This window comes from Zalophus californianus, chromosome 9 (assembly GCF_009762305.2).
Source record: "Zalophus californianus isolate mZalCal1 chromosome 9, mZalCal1.pri.v2, whole genome shotgun sequence".
Taxonomy (NCBI): Eukaryota; Metazoa; Chordata; class Mammalia; order Carnivora; family Otariidae; genus Zalophus; species Zalophus californianus.
This window is the reverse complement of record NC_045603.1, coordinates 15,670,130-15,688,986: the sequence shown is the minus strand read 5'-3', so window position 1 is coordinate 15,688,986 and position 18,857 is coordinate 15,670,130.

The following is an 18,857-nucleotide window of genomic DNA, read 5'->3' as shown; positions in this document are numbered from 1 at the left end:
CCAGCATGGCCAGCCTGGGATCCTGGTCACCCCTGCAAACCTCTGACCCCAGGCGGCACCCCCAGGCTCATCCCCTTTCAGTGCAGAGCGAGAACCCATTCCCGGTCAATATGAGGCCACAGCCACCATTGTAGCAGCTCCAAGCAAAAAGGGCCCGTCCTTGGGGCCGGGTGGAGGGAGGGCCGGGGGGAGGGGGGGGCGCAGGAGGGCAGCCTTCTGTGTGAGGACCGCCCTTAGGGGTCGCCTACAGAGCTTACAGCTTTCTTGTAATGTTTTTTTTAAGATTTTATTTATTTGACAGAGAGAGACACAGCTAGAGAGGGAACACAAGCGGGGGCAGTGGGAGAGGGAGAAGCAGGCTTCCCGCGGAGCAGGGAGCCCAATGTGGGGCTTGATCCCAGGACGCTGGGATCATGACCCGAGCTGAAGGCAGACGCTTAAGGACTGAGCCACCCAGGGGCCCCAGCTTACAGCTTTCTTAACTACTACGTATTGCTGCTTCCACAAACCCACCCAGTGCAGTGGGCCCAGGCCTACTGAGAAGCGCCTTGCCCGGCTGTGGAGTGGGTGGGGCCTGATGGCGGGAGGGCGGGGCTAGTGAGGTGCGGCTGTGGGCAGGTGTCTCCTCCCAGTGCTCCGCCCAGAGATTCGATTAAGGGTAAGACCCTGCGGCTGGCTAACAGTCCCTGTCTGACAGGTAGCCTCCTTTAACTGGCCCATCTCCCACTATATGGACACAGTTTTAAAAAATGTACATTCTAGAGACACCTGGGTGGCTCAGTCTATTAAGCGACTGCCTTCGGCTCAGGTCACTGTCCTGGAGTCCCGGAATCGAGTCCCACAGTGAGCTCCCTGCTCAGCGGGGAGTCTGCTTCTCCCTCTGACCCTCCCCCATCTCATGCTCTCTCTCTCTCTCTCATTCTCTCAAATAAATAAATAAAATCTTAAAAAATAAAAAGTACATTCTAACCGTTGCAGTGGCTCTTTTCCTGACTTCAGGGTAAAATCCGTATCTTAAACGCAAGATTATAAACACAATTAATCAGTGTTGTTTCAAATCAATTTATGATTATCTTGTAGTATTTTCTAAAAATATTTAAACATTAAGAAAGTTAATTTTTTAACAAAAAAGCAATTCCTATACATGCGACAAAATTACATAGAACTAAACACACACAAATGTATGCCAAACTGGTGAACTCTATAAATTCAACGGGTCTTATCAATATCAATTTCCTGAGTGTGATATTGTATTATAGTCATGCAAGATGTTTTCTTTGTTTTATTTCTTATAACTACATGTGCATCTACAATTGCCTCAAAATAAAGCTTTTTTTTTAAGCAACCAATTGGATATATAACAGGAAATAGTTTGTAATGTTATTTAAGTAACATTAGATTTTTATGTATATTTTATGTATAGATTTTATGTACACCTTATGAAAGGTGCTTGAGGACAAGAATCAGGCCTGACTAATTTTCATAATGGTAATAGTAGATAGTAATTAGGCCAGGACTTTGTACATAGTACAAATGAATGTCCATGAATCCCCAGCCCACACTAGAGCATCTGACTTAATAAATACGGTGTTAGGGTCTAGGGAAGCAAGGGTCCTTGCCTTCAGGGATCTGGCAGGAGGATACAGAGGAGTAAAACCCACAGATACAGTACCATGTGATCAGTGCAGTGAGGGAGGGAAAAATGGGTTCAGTGAGAACATTCAGAGAGGGCTTTTGGAGGGGGTGGAGATGTAGCTAATAACAGAGAGGCGGGCTTACCTTGAACTCAGTGAAGATTAAGCTTCTGGGAAAAGCAAAGGGTCACATGATTAAGTATTTTTAATAAAATTTAAAAATGAAGATATTTTAATGGCCATTTATTAAAATTACTGTTTCTTTTCACTCCATCTTTTATCATACTTCCCTTCTATCAGGTGGCATTGTCTTGACTGAGGGCATTCTAGGGTCTTGGTAGGTGGGGTTAAGCTGGGAATACCCTGTTCTAACCACAATTTGGAAAGATGCTTTGAGAACTTAAAAAAAAATGAGAAATTTCCAGACTCCTGATGTGGATGCATTTTTAAATTTATTTATGATATATTTCCTCTAGAGGAAATTCATATAAAATAAGGCATATGAAACAAAAGGAAATAAAGATGAGCAATGAAATCGAAGGAAATTGTTCTGGCACCGAGAAGAATAACAAAATCAATTTCAGATAAACTCTGAAATACCCTTGTTTATTGAGAAGAAGAGACACATTTCAAGTAGAAATAAAAACTAGGATTTTGGATTACAGATCTAATTAATGAGTGAATCGCAGAAATATATTGGGAATAGATTTGAATTTCTTGATATGTCAAGAAATACAACTATAAAGAGAATATGATATACACTAGCACGAGAACATTAAAGACATTTTGGCATCATCATTTCAATAAGTAATTGATATACTTATTGGCATCATCAACTCAATGAATATTTAATAGCAGTCACTGTGCAAGAAAACTTTAAATGCCCTGAAATCTTATAGTTCCTTCATGACAGGAAATTGGTATTTCTTCAAATTTGACAATTCTAAAAAACTTGTAAGACATTGCTGGTATTTAAGATTTGTTGTGGGGTTGGAATAAATATTTTCAAACTATCCATATAAAAAACAAATTTTGATCAACCACACTACAAGAGAGGCTGGATTCTCTGTTTTTTCTACAGAAAATATAACAAAATCATTGTCAGTATGAAGAGGTGATAAAGAACATACAGCTAATGTAGGACAATAATTATAACAGAGGATATCAAGTAACTAATAAAAACATTGTGGGGCGCCTAGGTGGCTCAGTTGGTTAAGCGACTGCCTTCGGCTCAGGTCATGATCCTGGAGTCCCGGGATCGAGTCCCATATCGGGCTCCCTGGTTCTCCCTCTGACCCTCTTCCCTCTCGTGCTCTCTATCTCTCATTCTCTCTCTCAAATAAATAAATAAAATCTTAAAAAAAAAAACTGTGTATTTTTCTGAATCTTGTGATGTTTGCAGTACTGGACAACTGTTAAAATTTTGTATTTGTTGTGATTCTTTTCATCCTTCCAACCAAACATTTACTTTCATGCCTAACTTTGTATTCATAATTTTGCACCCCTTTCTTAGAGCGAGCAACAAGAACTGTCTAAGCATGAGGTCTCACAAACTGGGATCTGTCTCTATCTATGCAGCTGAAGGACATGCCTTGGCCCCTGCCAACCCCTCTACCCACCACTCACTCACCTCCAGCCACATGGACGAACCCAGAGTCCTCTGAGCACCAGCGCGGCACATAGGTCACCTCAAGACATCTTCACACAAACCCTTTGAGATGGGTACTATCTGTATTCCTATCCTGAGGGACTAATGACAGAGCAGGGATTTGAACCCAAGTAATCAGGTTCCAACATCCACGGTCCTAACCATGACACTTGACTGCCTCTCAACATTGGTCCTATCTACACCATATATCAAGAGCTTGCGAATAACAGTGCTAGAGACATAGACATTACTATTGACTCCTCATAAACACGTGAGGAGAAAGGCACTATTACTGTTCCTAATTTATAGAAGAGGAAACGGAATCTTGTTCCTAACAGCACATCTCCTGGGCAGAGGACCTGGGGAAGCCTCAGTGAATTATTTCCTCTCTGCAGGACATTCTAGGTCTGTCTTGCCCGCAAAGCTTTGCAGGTGCCTTTTCCCTTACCTGAGCCAGAACACTCCCTCCCAACCCCACCGTGCTCATTCCTGCTGTCTTATAAAGCTCAGTTCAAGCATCAGCTCCTCTATAAAAGCATCCTTGTCGCTCTCTTCTCACTCCCTGAGGTGTCGTTTTTCCCCAAAGCATCTTGTGCTCACCTCCATCCGAGCTTCCCCGGGCAGGCTGCGGCATGAGAGCAGTTTCACTGATCCATCTCTGCCACATGACCACAAGCATCACAAGAGACATGGACCGCGTGTTGAGATAAGCCTCCGTGTTTTAAGGCACTGAGCTTGTAGGGGATGTTTGTTTCTGCAGCCTATCCTCGTTTGGCCCAACTGATAAACACCTAGAACTTCCTGAGTGGAAGTGGGGAGAGAGACTCAAATTTTCTCTGACGGGAAAGATAGGAGTCACGCAGATGGCTTCCAGTCATGTTTCCAGGCCACTGGGAAAAGCTGATCTGAGAAAATGAGACCAACCAAGACAGGCAGGGATGGAGAAAGTGCATTGATAAGCAGAAGTCCATGGTTCTGCGTGGCTCTGAGGTCCAACTGGACCTGTTTCCCACAGTTACCGTGAGCCTATACAATCCTGGGCTGCCTCTCAGAGACTGCTACAGAACACAGTCAAACTACCATGTACCGAGTTCCAGAAAAGCATTTTAGAAGCAGAGAGAATAAAACTGGAACAAATCTCAAAGACCCAGCCCTGGGATAGAGAAGTGATCTGGCCATAGCCACTTAAGAAAGATCATCGAAAGGACCCAAGTGAGGTGCAACCAACGTCCTAGGCCTCGAGGGACCCACACCACAGCTCTGGCTCCACCTGGCAAGCTCACACTGAGACACTAGCTCATAAAAACTCCACTTCTGGATTTCTCGTTCAGGCTCTCCTAATTATGAGGATCTTGGGAGAGAGAGTGTGAACCGACCAGACAGCCATCTTTGGGTTAAAGGAGTGCAGGAAAGTGCCCTGGAAAAGTAGGCTGTGTGCGTGTTGGGAAAGGAGCCCCAGAGCCCTCAATGAGCTGGAACCAAGGGGGAAAGGAGCAGCAGAAAGCCATAGGCAAATTGAGCCCTGGGGCAGGGGGAGAGCTCCTGGCCGGTGCAAGCTCTGCACCGGTCACCCTGGGCTTCCAGATCCTTCCTTGTCTGACTCATCACAAAACTGGAATGAGCTGCGAAGGGGGTGAACTGGGAAAACTCCAGCTCAAAGGACAATGTTCTCAAACCCCAGGCTTTTTGGATGCTTCACTCTTCCTCCCACTTGTAGCTGTAGCTGACACTTTTCCAGCTGCCTGCCCAGCCACACACCCCCATCCCCGCTTGCTTGTTTCCCTGCGAGCTGCTCCCACCCAGCCACACTCAGAGCCTTTCCGGTTACCCCTGTGCCCATCAGCCCTGGCCCCAGCCTGGTGGCACAGACAGAGGCAAAGCGCTGACACGGTATGGGGCTGTGGGATGAACAGCAAAGGTCCTGTGGCTCTAGAGGGCCACGGGGAGTCACGCCAGAGCCCTGGACTTTTCAGGACCTTGTTTGAGGCCTGGGGTACTTTTATCCATTTGTCTGTTTAAGCCAGTGGAGTGGTTTTTAACAGTGGTTCTTAACCTTTGGTGGGTCACAGATCACTCTAGGAATTCAAAGAAGACAGTAGAACCAACCCCCCAGAAAAAGGCACAGGTGCACACGATCGGACAAACAGCATCAGGGGAGTTGCAGACTCCTGAAATGGATCATGGACCCCAGGTTAAGAACCCCTAGACTAAGGGCCAAGGAATTTAGGCCAAGAAGGCTAGACAGAGGGTCCCAAGCCCATGGCTGAGAGCTGGCATGGTAGAAGAATCAGGGAGATTCAGACTTAAATTCTAGTCCTGCGGGGCGCCTGGGTAGCTCAGTTGGTTGAGCGACTGCCTTCGGCTCAGGTCATGGTCCTGGAGTCCTGGGATGGAGCCCCACATCGGGCTCCCTGCTCAGCAGGGAGTCTGCTTCTCCCTCTGACCCTCTTCCCTCTCGTGCTCTCTATCTCTCATTCTCTCTCTCTCAAATAAATAAAATCTTTAAAAAAAAATTCTAGTCCTGGTAATAGCCATGTACAAGAATATGTGTGTGCTGAGTGGGGGGTGGATGGGGGGCAGTGGGGTGGCGATGGAGGCATAACAGGATACAGTCATAAAACCCAGAGATACAGGGCGCCTGGGTGGCTCAGTCGTTAAGCGTCTGCCTTCGGCTCAGGTCATGATCCCGGAGTCCTGGGATCGAGTCCCACATCGGGCTCCCTGCTCAGCAGGAAGCCTGCTTCTCCCTCTCCCACTCCCCCTGCTTGTGTTCCTGCTCTCACTGTCTCTCTCTCTGTCAAATAAATAAATAAAATCTTTAAAAAAAAAAAACCAGAGATACAGCTTAATGAATTGTCATTAAGTGCATGCCTGTGATGCTCTAAGTCAAAAGATTAGAACAGTGCCAGCACTCCAGAAACCTCCCTCATACCTTTTTCCAGTTATAAACTAACCCCCTTCCGCCCCTTACCCAAGGGTAATCACTGACGTGATTACCCTTGGTGTGTGCAACTTCTTGTTCCCATTCTCTCTCCTTCAGCTGCTTTCCAGAGCTTCTGGTTTTGGTCATTGAGGTACCCAGACCTCATTTCAGATGATGCAGAAAGCAGAGTCCCCCATGGCAGCTCTTGGGCCAAATCCCTGTGCTCCTGATGGTTCTTTTAGTGCCTCACTAGCATCAGACCCTTCCTGAAGACTGAGCATGAAGGAAGCTGTCTGGAGAGCTCTTGTGGAGGGAGTGGGGGCAGGGGAAGGTAGAATTGGCAGACTCAGGAATCTGGACCAGCATTTAGGACACTGCTATTCTCTCTCTGCAAGGCCATTACTTAGATCTGTTCTTGGGCATATTCATTAGCCCTTCTGTGCACCCATCTCTTCCTCTGGGGAGAAAAACCACCAACACCTGCTCAGATAAGGCCACTTCTAGGCATCACAAAATGATAGAGAAGAAGGCCATCAGAAGAAGAAGACCATCTATCAAGTGCAGGGAAGGAAAGGGGCTAACACAGTTTCTAGTTCTGGTCCTTTCTGAGACTTGACTACATTTTTTGCCCTTGGAAACCATGAGATGCCCCCCATATCCTTCCCATACATTGACCGTTTTTGATTAAGCCAGGAGAATAGCTTTTTGTTTCTGGCAATCACATGCACCCTGACTAGGATAGAAATAAATCCATCTGGTTCTTTTATCTCTCACTTTTCAAAAAGTCTATCTTTTTGAAGTCTATCACCAAACCAAGCCTCAGTAATATTTATGAAGTCTCAGACACCAAAAATATCTCCATGGCAGGTCACGAGGAACACAGACAAGTTCTTCTACCCTTGTCTTCCTTTAGTATCAGGCTCTCTGTGTGCACACCACACTTTCTCCCAGCTGCTGCCTGGATTCACAGGAGGCATAGCTTAGTGGGAGAAGCTTGGGTTTGGGTGTTAGAGCAGAGTTTGAATCATGGCTCTACAGCCTTGAGCAAGCAGCTTCACTTCCCCAAACCTCAGCCATAAAATGGAAATACCTCCATCTCTGATGGTTTGTTATAATGAATACCACAGTCTATGCAGCTTAACAACAGAAATGTATTTTCTCACACATCTGGAGGCTAGAAGTCCAAGGGCAAGGTGTAGGCAGGGTTGGTTTCTTCTGAGGCCTCTCTCCTCAGTTTGTAGCTGGCGGTCTTTTCCATGTGTGTTCACACAGTTACCCTCTGTCGGTGTGGTCTGTGTCCTAATCTTGTCTTCTTACAAGGACACTAGTCGCAGTGGATTAGGGCTCACTCTAATGACTTCATTTTAACTTAATTACCTCTTGAAAGGCCCTGGTTCCAAACACAGACACATCCTGAGGTCTTGGGGGTTAGGACTTAAAAAATTGGGGGGAGGTACACAATTCAGCCCGTAACACCATCGCAGGCTATTTTTTAAGGATCTTAGAAGATGAACCAGCACAGAGAAGGTATCAGGGTGAAGGCGTCAAGGCTCAGCCCAGCCTTGCTCCCCTAACCTGGGAGTCCAGCAACTGCCTGGTGGAACAGCTCAAACTGGAGGCCAGCGGGGTGAGGTTCAGGGTCTTGGAACTGCACCAGGGCTGTGTGGAGAAGGCCTGCCTGCTTGTCAGAGCTCCAGCCAGAAAGAAGCAACACATTCCAGGAGTCTAGATCTTGGGCTTTGCTTTGAGGACTGTGAAGAATCACTGAGGAATACTCCGAAGCACAAAGTGATGAATGACTGCCCCCACAGCTCCAGAAAACACTTTTCTCTAGCCTGATAACTTTAAGATATTTCAGACCTTTCCCGCGACCTGGTATTACAGCCAAAATTCTACAGAAATCGGTGAGTCAATTCAAATAGGGAAACCAGGCAAAGGAGTAAACATTTAAATAATAATGGCCTGGTTCTTTTGGTGAAGTGCTTTATACTTGACAAACAAAAGCCTTATCACCAAACATATCAAAACAGATTTCTTCTGTAAGTTAATGAGTGGTGTTTCTATACCTGGGGTATTATGTATGTTTTATTTACTGTGTGTTTACATTTTAGGAAGGAAGGCATTTTTATTTTTTTTTAAATGGAATATTTGCAATTTGTTGTTCCTAAGATTTTTATCCTACAACAGAATTTGTTCTTTTCTCAAATCATAATTTATAAATGCAGACAAGTATAAAATTGGGGGAAGAATAGGCTGTACTAATCAAATTAGATCTTGGTTTTTCTCAATGAGATTATTTTATTTTTAAACACCAAATATGGGAGCTGTTTCTTAGCAAACATGTTTGGGAAGATTAATGCTGTGCTGATATTAGATTGCCCCATCCCGTATATGAAATGGATATGATTGGGCGCCTGGGTGGCTCAGTTGGTTAAGCGACTGCCTTCGGCTCAGGTCATGATCCTGGAGTCCTGGGATCGAGTCCCACATCGGGCTCCCTGCTCGGCGGGGAGTCTGCTTCTCCCTCTGACCCTCTCCCCTCTTATGCTCTCTCTCTCTATCTCATTCTCTCTCTCAAATAAATAAATAAAATCTTTAAAAAAAAAAAAGAAATGGATATGATCTTTGTCTTAAGTTCCTCTCCTTTATAGTTGTGATTGTACTTTTTTGAAAACAATACATTATTTCACGCCTTTAAAAAATGCTTAAAATAGGACCTATAGAATACTGCAAATGGTTAAAAAACTAAGTAATGTGAAAATATTACAACCTAAAAGAATTCTCAACATCACAAGTGTTTTCCTTTGATTATGTGCCTTGATTTAGTTTGGGACACTTTTAAAAGGGTACTTTATAGGGGTGCCTGGGTGGCTCAGTCATTAAGCATCTGCCTTCAGCTCAGGTCATGATCCCAGGGTCCTGGGATCGAGCCCCGCTTTGGGCTCCCTGTTCAGCCAGGAGCCTGCTTCTCCGTCTCCCTCTCCCTCTCCCCTTGCCTGTGTTCCTGCTCTCACTATCTCTCTCTGTCAAATAAATAAGTAAAAAATGTTTTTTAAAAAGGGGTACTTTATATGTGTAGTAATTTTTGAAGAGTTTGGAAATCAGATTTCTGCTTAATTCGTTTCAAAAAAAGCGGTAAATATTACTTTAACTTGAACCTCAGATTTTTCCGAGAGAATCCTAATTACAGTATTCTCTCCTGTTGTTCACAGAAACCCCTGGATTTTCCTGGACATTCTGATATTTTAGTATCCAGTCTCCAGAACGGAGACCTTGCATCCCCGAGTCTCGCGGGGAATTTGTGGTCCTTGCCCTTGAGAGAGACCTGGGCTCCAGGACGGGTGGACAGTGGCAGAGGCAGCTTGCTGGTCCCTAACAGAAGAACGTTATTCCTCTGAGGCTTGAGAATCCTGCTCTTCGGTGATGGCATTGTCCCCGCTGCCCCACAGAGCCGCAATTCAGGCCCTGCGCTCAGCCCTTGCCAAGCTCCCGGAGAGCTCTGGATCCTGCCCGAGTGGTCATCGGCCTCTGGAGCCAGAGTGTGAAAGAGGCCACTTTACATTTGATACAAAGCATCAGCCGGTCTCATTCACGGTGCCTGGAACATGCTAAGCTCCGGACGTAGGGCTGGAAAGTGGCACTTGGGCACAAATGCCCTTTCCTGCCCCCCCACCCGCAAGGCTTTCACAGGCCGAGAGGAACACGCAGTGGCTTGTCTTTGCCACTCCTCATCTCCCCAGATGTCAAGAGATGTTGTTCTGGGGAACAGCTTGAGAAAAGCCCTATTCTCCTCGCTCTTCCTCACCTGCCAAGAAGCCCTGGGCTGCAGGTGCCTGGTGGCACCGAGGAGCTGCCAGGAAGTGTCAGGCCATTCAGGCCGGTTGAGAAGTGGCCTCCCTTCTGCCAAGTCTCAACCCTGGCAGCTCTGTCCGTGGGGACTGTTCTCATGAGCGGCACCTGTCTGCCCAGGCCTCAAACTCCAGTGCCCGCCTGCTCGTCACACAAATGCAGGTGACCCTGTGACCAAGGGCCTCCCTCAGGGCTGTGGTGCCTCCCCTGACAAAGCCTTGCTTGTTCAAATCACTGAGTCTCAAGAAGGTCTCAAGTCCCGGAAGGAAATGAGAGAGGCCAGGTGACTGACAACATTGCCCAACGTGCTCATTTTACAGATGGAGAAAGTCAGGTGGAGGCAGGAGAGGGACTTTGAAGAGTATCAGCAGTTCTGAGGGTTCTCAACCCTGGCTACAGTTAGAATTGCCTGGGGGAACTTTAAAAACCGAGATCCTTACTTAGAGGGTCTGGTGTGGGGGTGGGAGGGTAGCACCCCTCAGTGGAGCCCTAAAAATATTAAGAATCCCTGACCTGGCTCAACCCACTTGTTTTATAGACACTGCAGACAAGAAAAACAGAGGTCCTGACAGAAGGGAATTTTGAGATGGTTAATCTTGTGGGGAAACTGAGGCCCGAAAGCTTCAGTAGAACCACCCAAGGCTCCACAGCTAGTTAAGTGGTATTTTAGTATTTTGGGCAGCCTAACTTTTAATGGTCTCAGAATGCCTTCTACTGCGATCATGTCCAGTTTTATTTTCACAGACTCTGCTTTAACCTCATGTTTGTTCCCTACCACTCACAAAATGAAGTCTGCCTTCCACAGCAGGGCATTCAAGTCCCCCTCACAACATTGGCCCTGCTTGCCTCTCAAAAGGCACCTTCATACCCAGGCAAGAGGGGCCTCTGCCCTAGTTCCCCCACTGTCGAGGGCTCCACTCCAGCCTTTTTCTGGCTGTGTCACACATCATGGAACAGGGTCAATGGGGTCAAAGGGATGGAATCACCTGGGTACTCTGGACCTCATATAGCCCAAGTCCATCTACAGGGCCTGTGTAGCCTCTTCTTAGGGCTTTCTGGGGAAAAAAAGTACCGCTCGGTCTGAGGGATGGCCCCACAGCAGCTGCCCTATCCACGCATGTCCATTCTGGTCTCTTCCTGGTACAGGCTGGAGTCCAGAGTGGGAAGAGCAGAGAAGGAAGCTTTTAGGCCAGAAGCTGGCTCCTCTGTGCTCTGAGGAATCCAAGTATTCGAATTCCAAATGTTGCCTTCTAGACTGTCACAAAGGTACATTTGTCAAGGTAGAAGGATAGAACATATTACACTGTTTGATTTATAAACTGTAAATATTTAGACATGGTACGTAGGCCTCCATTTGTACTCTTGCCCTAACCCTGTACATGCTGGGGAGGGGGGCTGATTCCTGAGGAACTCAGGAAGGAATGGTGGTCAACCTTGCTGCCGGAAGGTACATGGCCCAGCCCTCCAGTAGACAGGAAATTTGCACTGGCAAATCCTGGAGGGACCACAGGCTGTGAAGTGATCTGGAAGGTGGTGTCCTCCAGGCCCTGGTTGGTGAGCACCTCCTCCCTTTCTTCCTGCAGTGCAGTTCTTATAAAGTCCTGTCTTTAAATTCCTAGGCTGTGGCCTTTTTTCGGCAATAGAATTTCCATAGATCACGTAAATACTAGGAACAGGACTGCTAGATCAGAGGATATCTCAGATATTTAATTTGCCTAAGTAATTCCAGATTGTTCTTAGGATCGCTGAACCCACCTACCGTCACCCCAGCTTGCTGTCCGTGAGGGTCCCACTGTCCCTGAGTCTCTGCCCACACTTGATGTTATTCAGCTAAGTTTTGCCAGATCATTGGTAGATAAGTTGTATCTCGCTGTTGCTCTTATCTGCAAATTTAAAAAAATTACTGTCTCGGTCTGTTTGGGCCACTGAAACAGAATGCCATAGACTGCGTGGTTTATAAACAACACAAATTCCTCACGGTTTTGGAGCCTGGCAGTCTGAGGTCATGGTGCCAGCATGGTGGGGTTCCGGGCCCAATCCTGGGTTGCAAATGGCCATTTTTTCATTATGTCCTCACATGGTGGAGACAGCAAGAAAGCTCTCTGGGGTCCATTTTATAAGGGCCCTAATCCCATTCATGAAGGCTTTACCCTCATTACTGAATTACCTCCCAAAGGCTTCACTTCTAAAATCATCACACTGGAAGTTAGGAATTTAATGCAGGAATTTTGAAGGGACACATTTCAGCCCATAACAATTACTACTGATTGTGAGTAGCTCATCATATGCCTGTTAGCTTCAATCAGCTCCAGATACTCCCACTGACTTACCAGGCAGCCACCTTTCTCTAAGGTTCTCTGCAAAACGAGCTTGAGAGGCAGGAACCAGTCTGCTGACATCTCGATTCCCTGAGACGCTAAATAACAGAGATGCCCATGACGCTATCGCATTTGCCATTCCTGTTTATTCTCAGCTTTCAGGGACTTCATCTCCTACCTTCTTGCCTTCCTAGCTCCGTGTTCTACAGCTGCACTGGCCATGAAGATGCAAAGCCATTCCCACCTCAGACACTTTGACTCCCACTTGTTCCCTCTGTCTGGACCACTGACCTTCTCAAGACTTGTTCCCTCCTTCCCATGAGTTTCTATTCAAATGTCAACTCATTGGTGACATCTCTGTCCTTTGTATCTAAAAAAGTAGCTCTTTGAGTATTTCCCCCCTTAAGTTTTATTTTTGAAAATTTTAAAAAGTTTATTTTAAGTAATCTCTACACCCAGCGTGGGACTCAAACTCACAACCCTGAGATGAAGAGTCACATGCTCTTCCAAATGGGCCAGCCAGGCACCCCCCCCTTACATTTTCTTCTTAGTACCCTCCACCATCTGGCATTCCCATTGTCTATTGTGGTGTATGTTTACTGGTCTGGTTATTTAGTGTCTGTTTCCTGGGCGCCACAATAGCAAAGACCATGTCACTGAGATATCCCAAGTGCCTGGAAGGGGGCCTGTCATATAGTAGATACTCAGTGATCACCTGTTGAATTGAAAAAATTCTTACTAGTTCCTTCTGTACAAGTATTATACCCTCCTGATACAATACTCAATTGCAAACGTCTGGACATTTACCAGTTTTTCTCAGGGTAGTTTTAAACCCAGACCTAATGGGTTAACATAGGAAGAGCCATTAGAGAAGAACAAAACCCACACACAGGCGAATAAATATGAACAGAGTGGATTTCCCATAGAAATTCGGTTAGCTCCCTGGGATCTCTGGTGTCTTCCCCAGACTGACCAAATCAATATATTTCCAGATCTGGCTTTAAAAAACAAAACAAAACAAAACAAAAAAAAATGGTAGTTTCTCCTAGATGTGAAATTATTTCCTAGAGTTCATTTGGCACAAATTACTTCGGTTGCTTTATATTGCTTCTACTGTCCTTGGTCTGAATGTTAATTTCTTATTTACCAGAAATATATCTTTCCATAAAAAGCCACTAGTTTTTAGGCTTAAATTTTTAGTCCAATGTAACTGACAGATTAGAAAAACACTTTGTCACAGTTGCACAAACCCTTTCCAAAAAACTTAACTCTACTTGCTTTCTCTGAAACTTGGGGGGGAAAAGTGGTTAGGAAACACTGGGGCTAGAATTCTGTCCCAGCCAGGTCTTTCTAAAAAAAGGAAAAAAAAAAAAAGTCAGTTGGAGTCCAGTTGTATGGGCTGTCCATTGTTTAAAAAAAAAAAAAAAAAGTTTTAACCCCAGGGTGGAAAAACTAACATTGTCACTAGGATATGAAGAAACCATGGTGAAGAACTAGCGTCGAGGAGGCCCCACAGAATGGCCGGTGGCATCTGCTCCTAGGGCCTTTATCAGCAGCCTTGTATGTTCTATTCAAGGCTCTCAGAACGATTGTTGGCATGATGTAGACAAATTGACGCAAATTAGTTTAGCACGGGCTATGCAAAGTTTAAGCTTGTTGAGCAACACATGTGGGCCACATAGCAACAGCTCCCAACCCGATGCAAAAGGTGTTGGATGCAAAGTACTAACTATCCAGATTCTCCACTTCTAGATTGGAGCAGAATTTGCAAATCACTGGTAGAGACTGGGGGAGGGCTGGGAAGGAGGGGGGAGCAGGAAGTTGGCAACAGAGGCTGGAGCCCCCACACTGACCCTGAAGGCCAGTGATGGTTGACAAGAAGGACTCCTGAAAGAGCCACTTGCACTGTCTACAGTTTACTGCCTGGTGTAGTGTGGTCACAAATACTCAGAGGACTGGCCCCCAAAGATAAAGGAGATTCAGCCACTTTGCTCTTTACTTTTGGTTCAAATATCTCACGACAATTCCTTCTGGGCTGGTGTCGTGCAGACCACATAGAGGGGTCTTCTAATTGTATTTACAGTAATTTAATTACAGCAAGGAAAGCTTCAGAAGGCCGGGTTGACAAAGATCTATACTATAGGTGTTGCTGGCAGAGTTTTAATCTGTTAAATCAACACAGAAATGGTAAAAATAAAGCTATTCCAGAGTTTGGAAGCCATTTCATGGACTCCCACCTCCCCTACCCTGCCCCCCCCTTTTTAGGGGAGGCTGGGAGGGTGAAGGAGACATTTTCCTGAGGTCTGCGGCTTTCCCACTTTTGTTCATATTATTTTATACTCCATGAACACCTTACATCCATCTGAACACACACATGAAATTAGATATTATAACTGCACTATTGCCATGTGTGTGTGCACGTGCATTTAATTAAATCCATCTCTGGATAGTTGTTCAACAAATTGGTAATAGTGGGGTTTCTGGGGAGGATACCTGGGAGAGTAAGGGGTTGGAGAGAGAGGCAGACTTACCCTTAACCTATTCCTATGTACTATCGCTTTCCCTGCCCCAAACATCTTTATACCAAATATTTAAAATAGTTTTTCAATAAATTCATAAGGAAATTTTTCCGCAAATACTAAATCACAGAAGTCAGCAATCTGTATTCAAATTTGATTATTTGGCTAACTACTTACCTAGTCTTGTAGGTATCTTTCTCTCTGGGGGCCTCAGCTCTCCTATCTTTACAATGGCAGAGAATGGACCAGCTACTCCTCAAGTCCTCTTCCTTTCTCTGAGATTTAGAAACCAGAATCTAAAAAAACAGCATGTGCTAATACTGCCATCTAGCAGTCCAATGGGGACCATGTGGGTCCAGCTTTCCTCTGGCATTTTGAAAAGAGGTCTGTGAGCTATTATGCAAAATACAAAGACTTCATTGGCTATGCAGACATCTTGCAGCCCCTAAGTGCTTTGTGGAGCATGAGAAAGTATAAATATATAAACAAATCGTTAGACATTTAAAAAATAGTTGTCCATCAAAAAAACTATTAGAATAAATGAATTCAGTAAAATTGCAGGATAGAAAATCAATACAAAAGTTAGAAAACAATTCCATTTACAAATTGAATAGAGTATAGAAAATAGAATAGAAAATCAATACAAAATTAGAAAACAATCCCATTTACAAATTGAATCAAAAAGAATAAAATACCTAGGAATATATTTAACCAAGGAGGTGAAAGACTTGTACACTGAGAACTATAAGACACTGGTGAAAGAAATGGAAAAAGATGCAAATAAATGGAAAGGTATGCCATGCTCATGAGTTGGAAGAATATTGTTAAAATGTCCATACTACCCAAAGCAATCTACAGATTCAATCCTTATCAAAATTCCAATGGTGGGGCAGAGTAGGAGGAGTAGGAGACCTGGATTTCGTCTGTCTGGTCTCAGGAATTCAGCTGAATAGGGATCAAACCATTCTGAACACCTACGAACTCAAAAGGAGATCGAAGAGAAGAATAGCAACAACTCTCTGAACAGAAAAGCGACCACTTTCTGGAAGGTAGGACGTGCGGGGAGGTGAATCCGAGGCGATATTCAGGAGGATAGACGGCGGGGGAGGGGGCCTCCGTCGGCCGCTTCTGGCAAGTGATAGAGCGGGGGAGCACAAAATCGGAACTTTTAGAAGTTGGCTCCGCTGAGGGACGTCGCTGCAGTGGCTAAGCGGGGGGTGGAACCCTCGCGGGACAGTGTGGTCTCAGGACCCTCGGGGTCACAGAAAAACCGGGGGTGCCTGAGTGCGACAGAGCTCCCAGGTATCGGAGCGGGGAAGCCGGCTGCAGAGACGGAGCCGAGGTGCGGGCTCTCAGCTCGGGGTGGCCATATACTGTGATCCGCGGCCCAGTCGGGCCACTGCTCCTCCAGCAGGGACCCAACAAGCGGCAGATCCGGGGAGACTCCCCTTCCTCCCCGGAGAGGAGTGGTGCGGGAGCGCACCGCAGGGATCTGCTGGGTCTGGAGACTCCACAGGGGGTCGGTTGCCAGAGATAGAAACACTCGATCACAGGCCGGGTGAGCACGGAGTGCGGCCGGAGAGTGGGGAGACGGGAGTGACTGCTTTTCTCTGGGGGCGCACTGAGGAGCGGCACCCTGAGTTCTCAGCTCCTCTGGGTGGAGATTGGGAGGCCACCATTTTCACCCTGGTCCTCCAAAGCTGTACCGAGAGCTGGCAGGGAACAAAAGCTCCCAAGAGCAAACCCGAGCAGATTACTTAGCCCGGACGACACGGGTGGGGCAATTCTGCCTCCGGCAAAGACATTTGGGAACCACGGCAACAGGCCCCTCCCCCAGAAGATCAGCAGGAACAGCCAGCAAGCCAAGACCAAGTTTACCCATCAAGGAGAATGGGAGAACTCCAGCGCTAGGGGAATACTGCGCATAGAATTCATGGCTTTTTTTTTTACCATGATTCATTAGTTTTTCAAAATTAATTTTTTAACTGTTTTTTTTATTTTTCTTTTTCCCTTTTTCAACCAACATCTTATCAATCCTTTTTTAAAAAAACATTTTTTATTTTTCACTTTTTGAGTCATATTTTATCCCTTCATAGTAGTTACCCTTATTTTTGGCATATATATATAAGTTGTTCTCTTTTTAAAATTTTGAGATACAGTTTCTTCTAACAGATCAAAATATACCCTAAATCACTAGTGTATGGCTTTGTTCTAGTCTCCTGCCTGATCACATTCTCTCCCTTTTTTTTTTAAATCTTCTTCTTTCTTTTTTCACAGAACCTCTTATCTTATCAATTCCTTTTATAAAATCTATTATAATTTTCATCTTTACAGTCATCTTCCATCCCTTCATTGTATCAACCCTTATTTTGTACATATATAAGTCTTTCTTCCTTTAAAATTTTAGGAGGCACTTTTTTTTTAACAGACCAAAATACGCCCAAAATCTAGTGTGTGGCACTGATCTATGCACTAGCCTGATCATATTTGATCATATTGTTTTTTTTTGTATTGTTCTGTTTTTGTTTCTATCTTTTTCTTTTTGTTTTTTTTTTTCTCTTTCTTTTTTCTTTCTTTCCCTTTCTTTTCCCCTGGTTTCAGGTCTTTTCTGATTTGTATAGAGTATATTTGCTGGGGACGTTGTTAACCTGTTAGCATTTTGTTCTCTCATTCATCCATTCTCCTCTGGACAAAATGACAAGACGAAAAAAATCACCTCAGCAAAAAGAAAAAGAGGTAGTACCGTCAGCCAGGGACCTACTCAATACGGACATTAGTATGATGTCGGACCTAGAGTTCAGAATCATGACTTTAAAGATACTAGCTGGGCTTGCAAAAAGCGTGGAAGTTATTAGAGAAACCCTTTCTGGAGAAATAAAAGAACTAAAATCTAACCAAGTCGAAATCAAAAAGGCTATTAATGAGGTGCAATCAAAAATGGGGGCACTAACTGCTAGGATAAATGAGGCAGAAGAGAGAATCAGCGATATAGAAGACCAAATGATGGAAAATAAAGAGGCTGAGAAAAAGAGAGAGAAAGAACTACAGGATCACGAGGGCAGAATTCGAGAGATAAGTGATACCATAAGATGAAACAACATTAGAATAATTGGGATCCCAGAAGAAGAAGAGAGAGAGAGAGGGGCAGAAGGTATATTGGAATAAATAATAGCAGACAACTTCCCTAATGTGGGGAAGGAAACAGGCATCAAAATCAAGGAGGCACAGAGAACCCCTCTCAAAATCAATAAAAATAGGTCCACACTCCGACATCTAATAGTAAAACTTACGAGTCTCAGAGACAAAGAGAAAATCCTGAAAGCAGCTCGGGAGAAGAGATATGTAACCTACAATGGTAGAAACATTAGATTGGCAACAGACCTATCCACAGAGACCTGGCAGGCCAGAAAGGACTGGCATGATATCTTCAGAGCACTAAACGAGAAAAATATGCAGCCAAGAAAACTATATCCAGCTAGGCTCTCATTGAAAATAGAAGGAGAGGTAAAAAGCTTCCAGGACAAACAAAAACTAAAGGAATTTGCAAACACGAAACCAGCCCTACAAGAAATACTGAAAGGGGTCCTCTAAGCAAAGAGAGAGCCTAAAAGCAGCATAGATCAGAAAGGAACACAGACAATATAGAGTAACAGTCACCTTACAGGCAATACAATGGCACTAAATTCATACCTTTCAGTAGTTACCCTGAATGTAAATGGGCTAAATGCCCCAATCAAAAGACACAGGCTATCAGACTGGATTAAAAAACAAGACCCATCAATATGCTGTCTACAAGAGACTCATTATAGACCCAAAGACACCACCAGATTGAAAGTGAGGGGGCGGAAAACCATTTACCATGCTAATGGACACCAAAAGAAAGCTGGGGTGACAATCCTTATATCAGACAAATTAGATTTTAAAACAAAGACTGTAATAAGAGATGAAGAAGGACACTATATCCTA